Below are 19435 nucleotides of genomic sequence, written 5' to 3'. Positions count from 1 at the left end.
AAGTCAAATCAGGTGATTACGGAAGTAATGAATGCGTACCTTTAATTCGTGGGGTCCATGCATATTTATAGATCATTAATTATGTATGGCCACGTCATGGGCTGGGCCCTTGCTTGGGTCGTAGGTGAGCTTGGGCCTTAGCCCAGGCCCTTAGTTCGATTATTGGGGACCGGTGACTTTTATTGGAGCGTTATGTTTCTTGCCAAGTCCTTGGTTGTTTTTATAGAGTTGTCGGCCTAAGCCGGTTACCCTTTAACGGCTTAGGCCGCTATTGTTGTTTTCGGCTTGTTTTATCAATGTCGCTTCTTAGTGGTTTAGTCCGGGTACCTTAGCATCTACATGGTGCTTGTTATTATTCGGCTTAGGCCGACTAGGTGCGGTACATATGTGTATTTTAATTACTCACTGTTCTGCACTATTCACGACATTGTTATGTACTACTGTTCACACATTTATATGTTATTGTTCATGCACTCTTTATGTTGTTGACATGAGAAGCCAAGGTGGTTTGCTTCTTGAAGATTTGATGAAGATTGAATGAAGCTCTTTTGAACTATCTTGAAGCCATAAACATTGGAATGAAGCCTACATTGATGAAGGAAAAGAGATTTGATAATATCCATGGTGATCAAGGCTGAAACATGTGCTCTCCATGTAGTTACATCATGAAGAAAGTGTACTTGTAGTTTGTTATTCATGTTGTAGACCTTAAAGCATTAATTAGATGTAGTTTGGTCTTTGGTGTGTTTTTAATCTGTTGAATGGTTTTTCAACAGGTTAAAATGTCTCTTTTAATCTATTGAATGGTTTTTTAACAGGTTAAAAGGTTGGCTGCAGTAGTCTTAAACTGCAACAAATTCAATCAGTTGATTTAGTTTTTAATCGACTGATTTCACTTAAGTCAAGTGAAATCAACCGATTGATTTGAAAATCAACCTGTTGAATTTCGTAACAGTTTGACTATAAAAGCTGTGATTTTCGAAAGAGAGGTCTGTTGATCATTTTAGAGCACGATTTGGTTCTAGAAGCGTGTGGAAACTCTCTCCTTCGTGATCATAGGTGTTGCAGCTGTTGAAGATTGAACTTGGATCAATTCTTGAAGTTTTTGGCTTGGTTTGAAGCTTGGAGAAAGTGGTTTGTGGTAGGCAAGGTTGTGCTACCACTAAAGGTTTGATCTTTCTCAAGTTTTGTGAGTGTGTCTGGTGGTTTTCCAGGTCTGCAAGAGGGTTCTTGCTGTGCTGGTGTGATTCTTGTGTGATTCAAGAGTCTTTTGTGGTGTTTTTGCATATTTTGGAAGTGTAAGGGTGGATTCTTTGTAAAACTTTTGAAATAGTGCAAAGTCAAGCTCAGGTTGCCTTGACAAACTGGATGTAGCTTAGGTTTGAGTGAACCAGTATAAAAATTCGTGGTGTCCTCTCTTCTCTAACCTTTCTCTCTTGTATTTTCATTTTAAAGTTTCAAGAACTTGTGCTTTAATCATCGTTTTCATGTTCTTCCATGTTTTTATAGCATCGGAAGCATTGAACATGTTTGTATAATCATTTGGAACTGATCTTGATCATTCTTGAGCATTGTTTCTGGTTTAAAATTCAAATTCACATTTTTGCATTTTTCCCAGTATTTTAGTCGACTGTTTTTCAGTTTCAATCGATTGATTATACCATAACAGAATCTGTTTAGTAAAATCAATCTGTTAACTCTGTTTTTGATCGACTGAAAGTGTATAGTCCAGTATTGTTTGCATCCTAACTTGGTGATCTATTTGATTCAATTAAAGGAGGATTTTAGCTTGCAAAAATAGCCTAAAGTTTTAACTAGCCAATTCAACCCCCCCTTCTTGGCTTTTCAACCATTTTAAAACTAACAATTGGTATCTAGAGCAAGGTACTTGAAATTTGATCAAGTAAGGTCCTAAATCTGTTTTGAACTACTTGAAATGGCTGAAAACAAGTTACCCTTTGGTGAAGGTGCCTCAATTCATAGACCCCCTATGTTTAGTGGGATTAATTACCAATTTTGGAAAATTAGGATGAAAATATTTATTGAGTCAATAGATCAAGAGATATGGGATGCAATCATAAATGGACCATATACTCCTAAACATATTGTTGATGATGTGCAGGTTAATAAGCCATGGACTTAATGGAATGAGGAAGAAAGGAGGAGAGCCCAATATGATTGCAATGCAAAGAATATCCTCACTTCATCTCTCAACATGGATGAGTTTTTTCGTGTTTCACAATGCAAGAGTGCCAAGGAAATATGGGAGGTTCTTGAAGTGACTCATGAAGGAACCAATGATGTTAAGAGAACTAGAAAACATGCCTTGATTCAAGAATTTAAGCTATTCAAGATGAAACAAGGAGAATCCATAGCGGATGTGCAAAAGAGATTCACTCACATAGTCAACCATCTCATAGGCTTGGGTAAGGAATTTGACAAGGAAGAGTTAAACATCAAGGTGCTAAAGTGTCTTGATAGATCTTGGCAACCAAAGGTCACAGCTATCTCAGAAACAAGAGATCTATCCACTTTGACTACAACCGCATTGTTTGGTAAGCTTAGGGAGCATGAGACTGAGATGCAAAGGCTTAATGAGCTTGAGTCAAGTGAGAAAAAGGTTAAGAACATAGCCTTGAAGACTAGCACCAAGAAAAATGAGGAAATTGAGGATGATGTGGCTGAATCAAGTGAAAGTGAGTACTTGAATCTCCTTGTCAAGAGGTTTGGTAAGTATCTCAAAAGGAAAGGTATCAAAGGTAATCCCAAGAGGTATACTTCCAAACACAATGAATCAAACTCTTCTAATTTTACATGTTATAACTGTGGAAAACAAAGACATATCAAGATTGAATGTCCAAATGCTAACAAAGAAAAAGAGAAGAGTGTTGATAGGAAAAAGGAGAAGAAGCCAAAGGAGAAACGTGCATACATTGCATAGGAGGACAATGATGATTCAACAACAAGTAGCTCCTCACAAGATGAGAGTGAAGAAGCCAACTTGTGTCTCATGGCTGGTTATGAGTCATCTTCTTCAAGCCAAGTAAGTTCTATAGACTTAAATGACTATAATCAATTGTTGCATGATTTTGAAGAGTTGCATAATGAAGCAAACAAGATTTCTGCATTAAACAATCGGTTGAAAGGCTTAAACAATTGGCTAGAAAACAAAGTTAGTCAACTGGAAAAAGAAACAGCTGATTTAAAAACTGATTTTGAACATTTGGAAATTATTTACAGTAATTCAATTGACTATTTTAGAAATCAATCAGCTGAAAGATCCTGTGAAAACTGCACAGTTTTGAAAAATCAAGTGAAATACCTTATAAAATCCCGTGCAAGGTTCACAAGAGGAGAAGCAAACTTAGAGGCTGTTCTTGGTTCACAAAATTGTGTGTTTGGCAAAGCTGGACTTGGTTTCAATCCTTCTTTTCAAAAGAAAACCAAGAAGTTCTCTAGTTTCTTTTCTAAAAGCATGCCAAGTGACATGGCATTCATTTCATGCAACTATTGTATGCAAAAAGGTCATGTTATTAAGAACTGTCATGCTAGAAAATATGATGTTCCTAAAGGGATTATGAAATGGATCCCAAAAGGATCTAGAAAGGCATAACCATGATGGACCCAACCTATCAAAGGGTACCAAATAATCCAAATCTGTTTTGCAGGTCATGAAAGGTGATAATAAAGATTTGTGGTACCTTGATAGTGGCTGTTCAAGACATATGACAGGAGATAAAACCAAATTTACAAAGTTGGAGTTGAAGGAGGAAGGGTTTGTAACCTATGGAGACAACAACAAAGGAAGAATCCTTGGAAATGGAGTCATAGGCAATGGATCCTCTTTCAACATAAAGAATGTGCTGCTGGTTGAAGGACTCAAACACAATTTGATAAGTATAAGTCAATTATGTGATAAAGGCTTTAAAGTCATGTTTGAACCAAATAGTTGTTTGATATATGATGCACATGGTAGTATTGTTTTGATAGGCAAGAGAGTCAATAATATATATCTACTTGACTTGCATCATGCATCATTTAGCATCCATTGTTTGCTTACAAAAGAGGATGATACTTGGTTATGGCATAGAAGACTTTGTCACATACACATGCAGCATTTCAATCGGTTGAATAGAAAACAGTTGGTTGAGGGACTACCAAAACTCAAGTTTGAGAAGGATAGAGTGTGTGAAGCATGTCAAAAAGGAAAACAAACTAATGTCTCTTTTAAATTCAAAAATGTTGTTTCAACTGAAAGACCTTGAGAGATGCTTCACATGGATCTATTTGGTCCATCTCGAACCATGAGTCTTCGTGGCAATCTTTATGCATTAGTCATTGTTGATGATTTCTCTAGGTACACATGGACTTTGTTCTTAGCTGCCAAAAATGACACTTTTCATGCTTTCAAAAGACTTGCCAAGATGCTTGAAAATGAAAAGAGTTCCAAGATAGTGTCCATTCGAAGTGATCATGGTGGGGAATTTCAAAATGAAAAGTTTGAACACTTTTGTGAAAAGCATGGTATCAAACATAATTTTTCTACACCAAGAACACCACAACAAAATGGTGTTGTTGAGAGGAAAAATAGATCACTTGAGGAGCTAGCTAGAACTATGTTGAATGAAAACTCACTACCTAAGTACTTTTGGGCTGATGTAGTCAACACTGCTTGCTTTGTCTTAAATAGAGTGTTGATTAGGCCAATTTTGAAGAAAACCCCTTATGAGCTTTTCAAAGGGAGAAGGCCTGTTTTAAGTTACCTAAAAGTATTTGGATGTAAGTGCTTCATCTTAAATAATGGCAAAGAAAGTCTTGGCAAATTTGATGCAAAAGCGGATGAAGGTGTTTTTCTAGGCTATGCTACATAAAGTTGTGCATATAGAGTCTATAATAAGAGATTGATGACTATTGAAGAGTCTATGCATGTTGTATTTGATGAAACTAACCCAAAATTACAAGATCAAGTGTCAAAGAATGCAGATGAGGAAGATATACTGCAGGAGCAGATTTCTGCTGCAGAAAAGTCCACTGTTGCAGGAAATCAGTTGGCTGAAAAGGAAAAACAGTCGACTGAAAAAGCTGCAGACAGCAAATTGCCCAAGGATTGGATCCAGCCTAGAGGTTTATCAAAGGACAACATCATAGGTGATATCAAACAGGGAGTATCTACTAGACGTAGGATTGTATTTTGTGAACATGTTGCATTTGTATCTTAAATTGAACCTAAGAATGTGAATGATGCTTTGAATGATAGTAATTGGATTGTGGCTATGCAAGATGAACTCAATCAATTCAAAAGAAATTATGTGTGGTTTCTAGTGCCTAAAACTAATGATATGAATATAATTGGAACCAAATGGGTTTTTAGAAACAAAATGGATGAAGATGGTAATATAGTAAGAAACAAAGCTAGACTAGTTGCTAAAGGTTATAATCAAGAAGAAGGCATTGATTTTGATGAAACTTATGCACCTGTAGCTAGGCTAGAAGCTGTGAGATTACTCTTAGCATATGCTTGCATGTGTAACTTTAAATTGCATCAAATGGATGTGAAAAGTGCATTCTTGAATGGTTTTCTAAATGAAGAAGTGTATGTATCACAACCTCCTGGATTTGAGGATCATCTCTATCCTAACCATGTTTTCAAATTGAAAAAGGCCTTATATGGTTTAAAACAAGCACCAAGGCAATGGTATGAAAGGCTAAGCAATTTTCTCTTATCAAAAGGTTATGCTAGAGGAGCAGTGGATAAAACACTCTTCATTAGAAAACATGATAATGATGTTATACTTGTTCAAGTGTATGTTGATGATATCATCTTTGGTTCAAATAATAACACATTGTGAGAAGAGTTTGTTGCAGCAATGCAGGGAGAGTTTGAGATGTCCATGATGGGTGAGCTTGCCTACTTTCTAGGGTTGCAAGTCAAGCAACTCAAGCATGGAACATTTTTAAATCAATCAAAATACTATTTTGACTTGTTGAAAAAGTTCAAAATGGAGGATTGCAAAGAAGCTGCCACTCCAATTGCAACAAATTGCCTTATGGATGCAGATGAGGCTGGTCAACCAGTAGATTCAACCAAATATAGAGGGTTGATTGGGTCTTTGCTCTATCTTACAGCAAGTAGGCCAAACATTCAGTTTGGAGTATGCTTATGTGTTAGATTTCAAGCAAATCCTAAGGAATCACACTTTAAGGCTGCAAAAAGGATTCTAAAGTACCTCAAAGGAACAACCAATGTTGGTTTATGGTATCCATGTGATTCTAACATATCTCTTAGTGGTTTTTCAGATTCAGACTATGCAGGGTGCAAATTAGATAGGAAAAGCACAAGTGGTACTTGCCATTTGCTTGGATCAAGTCTAATCTCATGGAATAGCAAAAAGCAAGCTTGTGTGGCACTTTCCACAGCTGAAGTTGAATATATTGCTGCTGGACATGGTTGTGCACAAATCATATGGTTGAAACATCAACTTTTGGACTATGGTGTAAGCCTAAGTAAGGTACCTTTGTATTGTGATAATACTAGTGCAATCAACTTAACTAAGAATCCAATACAACATTCTAAAACCAAGCATATAGAGATTAGGCATCATTTCATTCGTGATCATGTTCAAAAGGGAGATTGTGAAATCAAATTTGTTAAAACTGAAAAATCAATTGGCGGATTTGTTTACAAAACCATTGGCTAGAGATAGGTTTAAGAAACTAAGAACTGAACTAGGTATTTTAGACATCAAGAATGTGGTCTGATGTGTTTGTAGCATGTTAATCTTATGTACTCATGCATTGGTTTCATAAAAATCTGCTGCAGTATGCAAAAATTAAAAACTGTCATAGTCAACCTGTTGATTTTGCATTTCAACGTGTTGATTTCACTTAAATCTGCCTCTGTTTGCAAAATTCATGATCTGTCAATTTGTTGTTTCTATATTTCAACATGTTTATTTCACTTAAACTGCCACTGGATGATGAAAAATTGATCTGCCATGATTTTTGATTTGCTATTTTCATAATTCAGTATGTTGATTTCATTAAAACTGAATCTGGAAAAATGAAGTTCAATTTCACGATTTTCAATCGATTGATTTTCAAAATCAGTCAGCTGATTTCACTTAACCAGATTCTGTATGTAATCTTTGATGCTCTGATGTTGTTTTAGTCGACTGATTCTATTTTCAACGTGTTAATTTCACTTAAACTGTGCTTTTACTCACGAATTGAATTGTTAAGCTGACTTAGTCAAAGCAAGCATCTTTTTGTCAAGTACTATCTGCTCTTAACTGCCCATTTCATCAGCCATGTGTTACTTTTACTGAATTCTTTGACCAAAAAGCATTCTTGTGTACAATTCCAATGTGCATGCAGCTCACATGATTTGAACTGATTGATTCTCTCATAAAAACACATTGAAAACATCATGAATGCACGAGATACTGTTTTGGACTGCATTAAATTGATTTGGTTAACATAAAACGAATTAATTAGAAAAATTAGCACCATTTAATCAACTGTTTCTGAAAATCAGTTTGTTGAATTATAAATATTGCACTTGTGTTGCTGCATTTGCATCATACATCTCTTAGAAACAGCCATACCAACACTCATCATGCCTCGTTGTTCCCAAAGGGCTACTCAATCTGATGATGAGCACTCCACTCCTCCTACTCCAAGTTCTCCAAATCATGAAAGCCATGGGAGAATTGAAGCATGGTTTGAGGATCATGAGGACAACATTCAAGTGTTCCTCATTGAGATGAACAGGAAGCAGATCAACATTCCTAAGGTGCTGAGGTTCTCATGGCTAAGGACTGAAGGCTTTGAGAGCCTATTCCAACAACTAAAGCATCAAAAGTTGAAGTCTTTCCTTGAACTTTCAGGGAAAACATATCCAGACTTGGTGAAGGTGTTTTTCACCAACTTAGAGTTCAAAAATGATGTCCTACTGTCCAGCATCAAGGGTGTTCAAATGGAGATCAACAAGAGAGCTTGGAAAGATGTGGTTGGACTCAAACCAAGAGGTGTGCAAGAGAGAAAAGGTGAAACTGGGGCTGTTCCAGAATTCAACAAGATGCAATACTATGGCCAATGCTTGAGGAATCCTATTGCTGAAATCAAACACTTCCATGTTGGTGGTCTCAAGGTGGATCAAAGGTTACTTAGTATGATTGTCACAAAAATCCTTGTTCCACGTGGTAACAACCATTCAACATTGAATGAGGGAGATTTGATACTCATGTACTGCATTCAACACAACATTCAAGTGGATTGGATTTATGTGTTTCGTGATCACATGCTCAAGGCCAAGAGGCTCACGGATTTTAGACTTCCATATGTGGTTTTGGTGTCTAAATTCATTGAATACTTTGGTATTGATGTAGAAGATGAGCTAGAGGAACTGGACTATTAAACCATACCTCCAACCAAAATCTGCACAAAACGGGCTTTATCAAGGTGGGAAATGGATGGACAACTGTTGGAGTTGTTGTTGGTGGTGCACATGACCATGAAGCCGGTCCAAGTGGTGCAAATCAAGAGGAAGAACCAACTGCTGGACCTATGGACTTGATTCCCTACAATCCTCCAGAAGATAGAGGCCCTGTGTACTCACATTTTGAGAGGATGGTGCTGAACCAGCTGCATGAGCTCAATGTGTCTCAACATGAACATCACAACTATTGCAATGAGAGGTTCAATGCATTGGATGGCCAAATCCATGATATCCATGATATGCTCCACTCATTCCAGACCAGAAATGACCCTCAGGATGACTGAGTGTGATGGTTGTTTAGGATCATGCATTGCATTCTTGTGTTTGTGATTTTTCAGTTTTGAGTTCTGTCAGTTTCAGTTGGTTGTTTTTCATTTTAGTCGGCTGATTGTATCAGCTTTATGCATCTGTTTTCTGTTTTCAGTTTTTGTTGGCTGTATTTCCTTCCAGTATTAATCAAATGATATGCAATGCTTGTTATCTTTATGCATCTGTTCTGTTTAATGAATCCAAAGGGGGAGAAAAATTGGAAAATTGGAAAATGGATAATTGATCACATTAAACTAAGCATTAAAAATTGGAATCAATAATCAAATCTAAATTTGAACCCATATTATTGATAGGGGGAGCATGATCACAGTTGTATACTTGCTAGCTTGTGTGTATTGCTGTTGTAAAATGTGTTTCAGGTTCACAAGCTTCAAGCTAAGGTGTTACTTCATCAATTGGTTTCCAAAAAAATGGAAGAAGCATTTTGCAATGGAAGATAGAAGAGGATAGATGGAATAGAGGTTGGCTTCATCAAATCAGGGGGAGATTGTTGACATGAGAAGCCAAGGTGGTTTGCTTCTTGAAGATTTGATGAAGATTGAATGAAGCTCTTTTGAACTATCTTGAAGCCATAAACATTGGAATGAAGCCTACATTGATGAAGGAAAAGAGATTTGATGATATCCATGGTGATCAAGGCTGAAACATGTGCTCTCCATGTAGTTACATCATGAAGAAAGTGTACTTGTAGTTTGTAATTCATGTTGTAGACCTTAAAGCATTAATTAGATGTAGTTTGGTCTTTGGTGTGTTTTTAATCTGTTGAATGGTTTTTCAACAGGTTAAAATGTCTCTTTTAATCTGTTGAATGGTTTTTTAACAGGTTAAAAGGTTGGCTGCAGTAGTCTTAAACTGCAACAAATTCAATCAGTTGATTTAGTTTTTAATCGACTGATTTCACTTAAGTCAAGTGAAATCAACCGATTGATTTGAAAATCAACCTGTTGAATTTCGTAACAGTTTGACTATAAAAGCTATGATTTTCGAAAGAGAGGTTTGTTGATCATTTTAGAGCACGATTTGGTTCTGGAAACGTGTGGAAACTCTCTCCTTCGTGATCATAGGTGTTGCAGTTGTTGAAGATTGATCTTGGATCAATTCTTGAAGGTTTTGGCTTGGTTTGAAGCTTGGAGAAAGTGGTTTGTGGTAGGCAAGGCTGTGCTACCACTAAAGGTTTGATCTTTCTCAAGCTTTGTGAGTGTGCCTGGTGGTTTCCAGGTCTGCAAGAGGGTTCTTGCTGTGCTGGTGTGATTCTTGTGTGATTCAAGAGTCTTTTGTGGTGTTTTTGCATATTTTGGAAGTGTAAGGGTGGATTCTTTGTAAAACTTTTGAAATAGTGCAAAGTCAAGCTCAGGTTGCCTTGACAAACTGGATGTAGCTCAGGTTTGAGTGAACCAGTATAGAAATTCGTGGTGTCCTCTCTTCTCTAACCTTTCTCTCTTGCATTTTCATTTTAAAGTTTCAAGAACTTGTGCTTTAATCATCGTTTTCATGTTCTTGCATGTTTTTATAGCATCTGAAGCATTGAGCATGTTTGTATAATCATTTGGAACTGATCTTGATCATTCTTGAGCATTGTTTCTGGTTTAAAATTCAAATTCACATTTCTGCATTTTTCCCAGTATTTCAGTCGACTGTTTTTCAGTTTCAATTGATTGATTATACCAGAACAGAATCTGTTTAGTAAAATCAATCTGTTAACTCTGTTTTTGATCGACTGAAAGTGTATAGTCCAGTACTGTTTGCATCCTAACTTGGTGATCTATTTGATTCAATTAAAGGAGGATTTTAGCTTGCAAAAATAGCCTAAAGTTTTAACTAGCCAATTCAACCCCCCCTTCTTGGCTTTTCAACCATTTCAAAACTAACATATGTTACTATTATTTTTTTTAAGAAAAAAAAAAAGAAAATTATACCAATCGTCTTGTCCATATTGTTTGCTAAAATTCTTAAATTTTAAATGTGTTCTCTATTATTATTATTTTTTCTATACACTTTTTCATTGTCATTCTTGTTTATTGTTTATTGGTGGTGAAATTTTTTTTTATTACTTCTCTGGTCGATGTTAAATATTTTTTCAAATTTTATAATTCTTACTGGTAATATCAATTCTTGATTGTTGATTATTTGATGCTTCAAGAACCTTGAATTAGAGAACGATATTGTAAAAGACAATGTGTGAATTTATTGTGTGAATTAAAGAACGATATTGTTGAATTAAAAGAAAAGAAGAATTTATTGTGTGAAACCCGACTGTAGACAGTAATCATACGTGAAGTGTTCAAAGGCAAAGAATTATTGTTATTTATAATTTCTTTACTTGAGCAAGAACTATAACAAGTTGGACTTTCACAAAATCCAAATGTAATCTTTAACTCAACATTTGGAGAGACTAATGAAACAACAAAATGACATCTCCATGATAGGTTTGATCAAATGGAACAAGCACATCAAGAAAAAGATATGAGGGAATGATTGACATCGAAGGATCTTTTAAGTTTTCTTTGTATTTTTTATCTTTTAATTAAATATATAAAATAAGCATTCATATAATAGAAATTAAACGTAATGATAGTGGGTATTAAAGACTATTTTGAAAATTAATGTGAAATTAAGAGGATCTTGCTTAATTCATCTGATAAAAGGATGAACTTTATAATATAATGATATATATAAATTTAATAGAAAAAGAGATTTCTCATTGTGAAATTTAGAGGATCTTACGTAATTCATCCTATAAAAGGGATGCAATTTATAATATAATGAAATATGAAGGAAGTAATGCAAATGTGGTTAGCACAAGGGTTGTTGAAAAGCTTGGTTATAAGCCATTCCGCATGCCAAACCCTACAAGGTTACTTGATAAGTAAGAACAGAGAAATAGATGTCAATAAACAAGTCCTAATTAACTTCTTCATAGGAAACTACATGGATAAAGTGGTGCTTTGTGATGTTGTCCCCATGGGAGCCACACATTTATGATTTGGTAGGCCATGACAATTTGATAAACACACCTTCATACCAACAAGTTTTCTTTTCACTTTCATGGGAGAAAGATCACTTTAGCACCTATATCCTCTCTAGAGGTTAATGAGGACCAAAATAAAATGAAAAAGAAAAGATAAAAAGAAGAAAAGAAAGAAAAAGAGCAAGCTTCCACCAAAGTGTTACTTGCCATAAAAAGAGAGTCCCAAAGCAAGTTGGTCATTCTTCTTCTCATTCTCTCTTACCTTTCCAAACCAAAAATGAGGGACAAAGACAGACTTATAAAGGGAGAAATGATAGTTTTTTCAAAGTTAGGGATGGATGAGATGCCATGGGAGGAAGGAGACATTACTTCCTCACGTGAAGTTAAATTCAATCAAGAAAGGGAGGATGATGAGCCCCTAACCCCTACAAAGAATGGAGACACATGCTTAAGGAAAATAAGTTTTTTAGGAGGAAAGTTTTTTCACCTTCTTTCTTTTATTTGGTTTAGTTTTTCTTCTTTTTGTCTTAGAATAAATTCTAGACTCATAAATTACTCATTTGTTTTTGTAGGGTTACTCTTGGACACCCTTATTTTGCTAACAAGCACACTTAGATGGATCAAGAAGAGCCTTTGAGCTTGGCCCAACGTGTGGGAATGCATTTGAAGAGAAAAGGAGTTTGGTTGACCTTTTAGATGGTAAAAAACGTGTGAAAGAGCCTTGGAGAGCAAGGGAGACTTTTGTTGACCTTCTATATGGCTTGGGCACTCTTGGAGAGCAAAGAAGAGAGCATGGGCTACCTAGGTTGGCCTAGTTTCTAGAACATAACATTTTGTATTTGCTAAGAGGTCCCTAACCATGCTTATTTATGGGAGCATGTAGTCGAAAATAGATCTTGATTATGACATAGGGGAGCCACGACTCCCCCAAACTTTTCTCATTTTATTTTTTATATATATTTTAAAATTATTTTTATATCTTATTATATTAAATTTTAAAATAATTTATTTTGATATTATTATCCATAACTTATTTCACAGATTACTTCATATACTTCAATTTACTTTATATTAGGTGTTTTTTTTATATTTAGTGATAATTATCGTTATTTTATGATATGATAATGAATGATAGTCATATTTTCTTAGATTTTACTATTGTGTGTGTTTATTTTGAGTACACGAAATGAAGATTTCTTTTTAATTAAAAAAAAATTTATGTATGAAAAATCTAATTTGGCACTCCTGAAGTTTTTGTTAAAGTTCCGCCATAACCTCTAGATCATATGAAAATGATTGATTAATATTGAATTTGAGAGACACCTTGGTGTGCTTTTGTGAGCTTTACTCTTGTGAGAGTGGTGTGAACAATTGTAGGAGTAGTTATATTAGTCAATCCTTTTAATGAAGTTTCTTTTCCATTTTTAGTTTCACAATTTTATAATTTTGTAACTACAAGATATGTACTTTTTTAGTACTTAATGAACGAAGATGTTTTTTTATTGTTAGCCAATGGCATCACAATGTATATTTCTTATATTTTTGCTATAAGTGAGAGATAATTTTTTTTTTTATTATCATCCTAGTGGGGGTGTTACAAGGAAGACACTCAGGTTGTTGTTGGAAAACGCTCAAGCACTATTGGGTCATGGTTTTGGTGTAATCGAGTTGCATAAGATTATTGGCCCATTACAACTCCAGATGTGTGAGAAGATAGAGGGTGTTGAAAAGGTTGGCTTGCTTAGTTCTATCTTGGCCGGTGAGAAGATAGTGCAAGTAGAAGGACCATATTGAATTTGTTGGGCCCTGCACGTTATGAACTGGCAAGTTGAAGAATGACTAACATTGACCCAACAACATTATTACAAAGAAATAAAAAGGGTTAGAAATACAAGTCTGATAACACTGTAGGTGCAGGGAGGAATTTTGGTTTTCCAGAATTTGGTTGCACTACCTAGCGGTAGGCTGTGTGCCGCTAGGCGCCGTTGCATACTTTGGAGAATTGTGTGGCTGCTGGATGCAGGGAGGAATCAGACTCTGTTCCAGTCTCGAGCATAATAGAACGAGGGGTTTTGATTGATATTTTGAATGGATAATAATAATACCCAAGGCATGAATTTAAGTAATTGGTTAGGACTTAGATTTGATGGGTGTAGTGACAAAGAAAATAGAGGGAGGTATAGATCATGTCAGGGAATAAGAACTGAGAAAAATTGTTGTTTGATCTGATGTGGTATGGGTTACTCTAAGACTTGGCTTACATAGAATGTGGTAGAGTGCAAATTATGGGTCTAGTCAAGCTTTGTGAAGCAGGCTCAAAAATAGGACTTACTCTTTCAATTGGTTCATACTTATGAGGGAAGTGTTGGTAGACCTCTTAGGTAAGTGTGAATGGGAAATTTAGAGACAAAGCTAGTACTTGGAAAATGAGTTGATTGTGGCATAGAACCTATGAGTAGGGTCAACTCAAGAGAAGCCTACTTTTAGCATATTGGGGTGTTGCAATTAAATGGAAGTAGGAGCTTTGATAAGGAGTTAGTCACTTGAGGAGTGATATAAATAAGTTGTAATAACTTATGGTGAGCTTGGAAGTCTGGAATGAGGAATAGAGCCAAGTTTGAATGACTTTAGACTAGTACAACGCAAGTACTAATACGACGCCTGGCAGAAGTGTTAGATCGTCAGGCGATAATGACCAATACAAAATGGAACTGGACATGTGGCACCTGGCGGTAGGAATCGTCCCGCCAGGCGAAACCTGCAAGGTCAGAGGCATCTAAGGTGCGAGGTGCCTGACGGTACGTGTCCCCGCCATTGCGCCTGGCGCCTTGTGAGTAGCGCCAGGCGATTTTGCTGCAGCATAATTGGTTTTGCTGGTATTGTTTGCATGATCTACAAGGTTTTTAGGATACCTTAAAGGTCGACTTGTCAGTGTTCCTTGAGTTATGGCTCAGAACGTATCCCTTAAGTTGAGCTCGGGATAGGGGTTAAGCACGTGACATTCCTCGAGTTGAGCTCGAAATGACATCCCTCGAGTTGAGCTCGGGATGGCGAATGAACATGAGGAACCCTTGAGTTAAGCTCGGGTTGGCGAGTGTTGCTCGGTGTAAGTGTGCTGGTTGTGGCCAGTACGGATGGGTCTAGATAGATTACACTCCTCAGTAGTTAGCTGACGAGTTTGGTAGTCTTGAGACATTGCGAACTATGTTCATATTTGGGAACTCCACCTAGCGTTACGGTGTGTGATTCGTAGCATGGTTTCTCGCACGTGCTCTATCAGTTGTGGCTGATAGGTATGGCAACAAGAAATCTTGAGGTACTCGCTAGAAGACGTAGAACACAAATGACATGGTTGTGGCCATGTGGTATGGAATCAAAGAAAATATTCCTTTGGTGTGTTAGTGTGATATATATAATTGTGCCACACACACACACACACACACATATATATGTTTATTTTGTTAGCTCACCCTATCTGCTTATGTTTGGCGATGATCGTGTACGCGATACACGGGAGTAGATGATGTTGCATGTGGATCTGGTGAGGCTTAGCAGCGAACCAGGGAAAACTCATGGGAATAGTTTTATAAAGTTTTATTATTTATTGTTTTGGAATAAAGTTGTAAACTATTGTGAAACTGTTTTGGTATTTTATTGAATTTTGAGAAGATTTGAACTTAGAGTTATTTTTATTATGAAATAAATTATTTGAAATTTCTCGCGTTTTTGGGAAATGGATTTATAATAAATGTGATTTTATTTTTATATTTTATTTTATTATTTAAACTCGTAATATCCGGTCGGGATGTTACATAAGTCGTCTCCCAATGAACACATAATTGATTTTTAACAAATTAGTTCTTATAAAAACTATACAAAATGGTTAATCAAATAAAATAAGGAATAAAGAAATAAAATTTTAAAAAGATAAAAAGATAAAAAAACAATGATAAAGAAAAATAGATTGATTCCACTGCTTTTTCAAAATAGATTCATCATCGGTTATCTAAAGATTATTCCTTAATTAATTATTCTTGTAGATTTGCAAATTAATCAATGTAAATTCTCAATTAATTTTTTAGTGTTCTCACTATTAACCAAAGTAAATTCTCAATCAAAAGTAAGAACTTTGTAGATTAATCATAATAAATTTAACCAAAGTATGTTCTCAATTAAATGTTACTGTTCCTGCGAAGAACAAATAAGATATGTTAGACACAAACGTTACCTTACCTCAATCTGCAGTCTCCTCAGTAGGCTTCCTCCCGGCTGCTATATGTCATATGTGGGTATTTTGGTGTGGACCGGTTTGGACCCGAGAGGGGTTACCTGCGGAAGAGACTTCGACGCTCAAGTCAGCAAAGAACTCTCAGAAAGTCAAATCTCGTAATTAAGGGAGAAATGAATGCGTACCTTTAATTGCTGGGGTGCATGCATATTTATAGGTTATTAATTACGTCTGGCCACGTCATGGGCCGGACCTCTGTTTGGGCCTTAGGTGGGCCTGGGCCTTAGTCTAGGTCACTCAGCACGACTATCGCAGGCCTTAGGGGTTTTGCTGGTAGCGCTATGCTAAGTTCTTGTTTAGTTTCTTTAAGATACCGGCTTAGGCCGACTACTTATTTAGTGGCCTAGACGGGCTGCTCTTATAGCGATTTAGGCTAGTTACTTTCATTTGCTTGGCATATGTATGTTGATCATTTGCATCCTTGGCAGCTATGTGTACGGGTCTTATGGCTATAGTCGGACTAAGCCGCCTAGGTGTAGTACACCAGTCCCCCAGCCTTTGTCGGTGTATCTATAGCAACAAAGGATGAGATGAGAAGTGTTGGTGTGTTTTGTTGAGCAGCCTAGGTGTAGTACAATTACTATCCTTAATCATGTCCATTCTTTTACCTCTAAAATCATGTAAAAAGCTAATTAATCAAAGTACATTCTTGATTAATTCCAGTTAAAGTTTTCACCTCTGATCAAAGTACATTCTCCATCATTGGCAATAACTCATTCAATCACATGAAAATTTCTAAATTTAATCAAAGTAAATTCTCAATTCAAATTAAAAACCCTTAAACTCATATGATTGATATGCATATAGATTAAAACATCTCACTAATTCGCTATGATGTAAAAACAACTACTTTTCACGTGATTCAAGGATAAAAGACATAGATGAATTAAAACCTTAACAATAATGAAAAGAACAAAGGAATTATTTCATTATAACCCCAAAATCCATAATGAAATTATAATGGAATCAACCCAAAAATTTAGCACTCCATGAAACACAAAATAAAATAAAAATAGAAGAAGAAAGGAGAGAGAAAGAAATTAGTCCCCCCCTAAGGGTTCCTAAATTCCGATCTGCCGAGCTTCCCTTTTCTGCTTTCCCTTGGTCTCTTTATATAGGACTTGGACTGAGCTTTTCTGTTGCTAACATCTCTCAAATATCTTTTAAAATAAAGATAAAGATAAATATTTAAAAATATTTGGAGAGATGTAGACTATTTGACAAATATAGTTGGTTGATAATATCAATATCTAATATAATTAAATAAATTAATTACTCAAAGATATATGATAAATTATCACCAACTAATATTTGTATTAATTTTCCAAATTATCCCTTTTCCACCTCCTCAAATTATCTTCTAAACAATCCAATATCATCAAGATATATTTGTTTGTTGTGGATCTAAAAAGATTTAAGAAGATCTTGTCATATTTAAAAAGATTTGATAGTTATTATCTTTTGATACTTTATGATATAATTAAATAAGATGATTATTTAAAAATATCAAATAAAATATCTAAAGATTTTTTTTTTTCAAATTATCTTCTATCATAAAGATTAAGAAAATTGCAAGGTCCAACTTTTTGTTGCTCTCTTCTTGGTTTAGCCAAACTTCTTCACTTTTTCAAGCTTTTCTTGCCATCTACATGCAATGCTTGGCTTGCATTTTTGTGATTTTGATAATTTCTTATTCTTGGATTTATCTTTAAGGTGTCATTAAGCTTTAAGCAATTTATTTCCACACGTCCATGAACTCAACTTAGTTGCAGCTGCGCTAACACATCTCAAAATATCCAAAGAACATTTATGCAACTAAAAAGCTATTTTTATCATGTTTTTGTATTTCATGCTCAACAAACTCAATTATAGGAAATCCCAATTAAATCAATCTTTTAAGAACCGAAATCCAATAAAAATCCAGAATTAAACATTAAATGAGGGAAAAAAAATATGAACTCATCATCCCCACACTTATCCTTTTGCACTTCTGGGTAAAATTAAATAATTTCAAAACTTTGTTCTAGGTTCTTTTATTGCATATCAACAATGGACCAAAGAAATGAACATCACTGGAATACATCAATCTTCTAGAAATCAAGTTATCATGTATATACAAATGGAAAAGTTCTATTTTTCACATTTGAGTTAATCTTTTGAATTTACAAGAAAATCAAATATGAAAGAGATCACTCAAGTAAAAATGTGTATTTTCTCACAAATATTTGCTCAAGTGTTTTGGCTTGTGTTTTCACTCAAAAACTCATGTAAGTAAACACTCAAGACATTTAACAAGACTCTAATATTCACAAACTTCCAGAAAACATGCATTTAAAGGTCATGAGGACCTTTTACAGGTTATAATGGGGCCATGGAAAAGGTAGGAAAAATTATAGGATTTTTGGGGATTTAAAATTCAAAAACAACCATTTTTTTTCTTTTTATGCTCTTTTTGACAAAAGAATCATTTTTCTACTTCTTTTTTTTTCAAAACTCTTTCATCATTTTTTTTTCTTCCTTTTTGCCATTTTTATTAATTTGTGGGTGAGGTACTCACCCACACACTTTATTCCTTAACCATTCCTAACATAATCCACTAGGTCCTTTCTTTCATCTGAAGGTAAAATATGGCCTTTTCTTTTTAAGGATTTACAATGGGCTTAAGAAGAAGAGGTTTAAAGCTCAAAGGGACTACCAATGGATTAATATCATGGTGGACTATTTTGGCCAAGCAGCTAGATACAATAATTGCCTCAATCATATCAAATCATGCATATTTACCTAAAAGATGAAAAACAAAAAGAATCAAGCTAAATATTTGAGTATAAACAAAACATGAGCAAGTCACTCAAGAAAAATAGGAATGACACATGGCAGTCCATCCTTTACATTAAGGCTCAAAACTCACAAGGTCAAACTCTTTTAGAAAAGATTTGATCAAGTAATTTCTCAAATCAACTAAATTAGCAAATCATAGAAACAAACCACTCATATCAACAAGACTTCTATTTTTCCAGAATTATAATCATCCCAATTACTGAATCAAATCCTAAAAATCCAATGTCAATATGTTATATTGAAAACAAGGAAATCCTAACTACGATTTGTCTCCCCCACACTTATTTCAGAAATTGTCCTTAATGGACTTATTTTAAGGAGGAGACAAAAATTTGTTTGACTTGTGGCTCAATCTGGCCATATGTCAAAATTTATTTTCTTTAATTTTTTATAAAGTACAAGTCAGCTTTAATTAGAATTTATGTTATTTTTTCTAATATTTTTTTATAAGGTTAAATATGTTTTTAGTTCCTAAACTTTGATGTGAAATTGAAATACGTCCATATCTCAAACT

This window comes from Vigna unguiculata, chromosome 11 (assembly GCF_037176805.1).
Source record: "Vigna unguiculata cultivar grain cowpea cultivar isolate G323 ecotype 2 chromosome 11, ASM3717680v1, whole genome shotgun sequence".
Classification (NCBI taxonomy): domain Eukaryota; kingdom Viridiplantae; phylum Streptophyta; class Magnoliopsida; order Fabales; family Fabaceae; genus Vigna; species Vigna unguiculata.
This window is presented reverse-complemented; position numbering follows the sequence as displayed.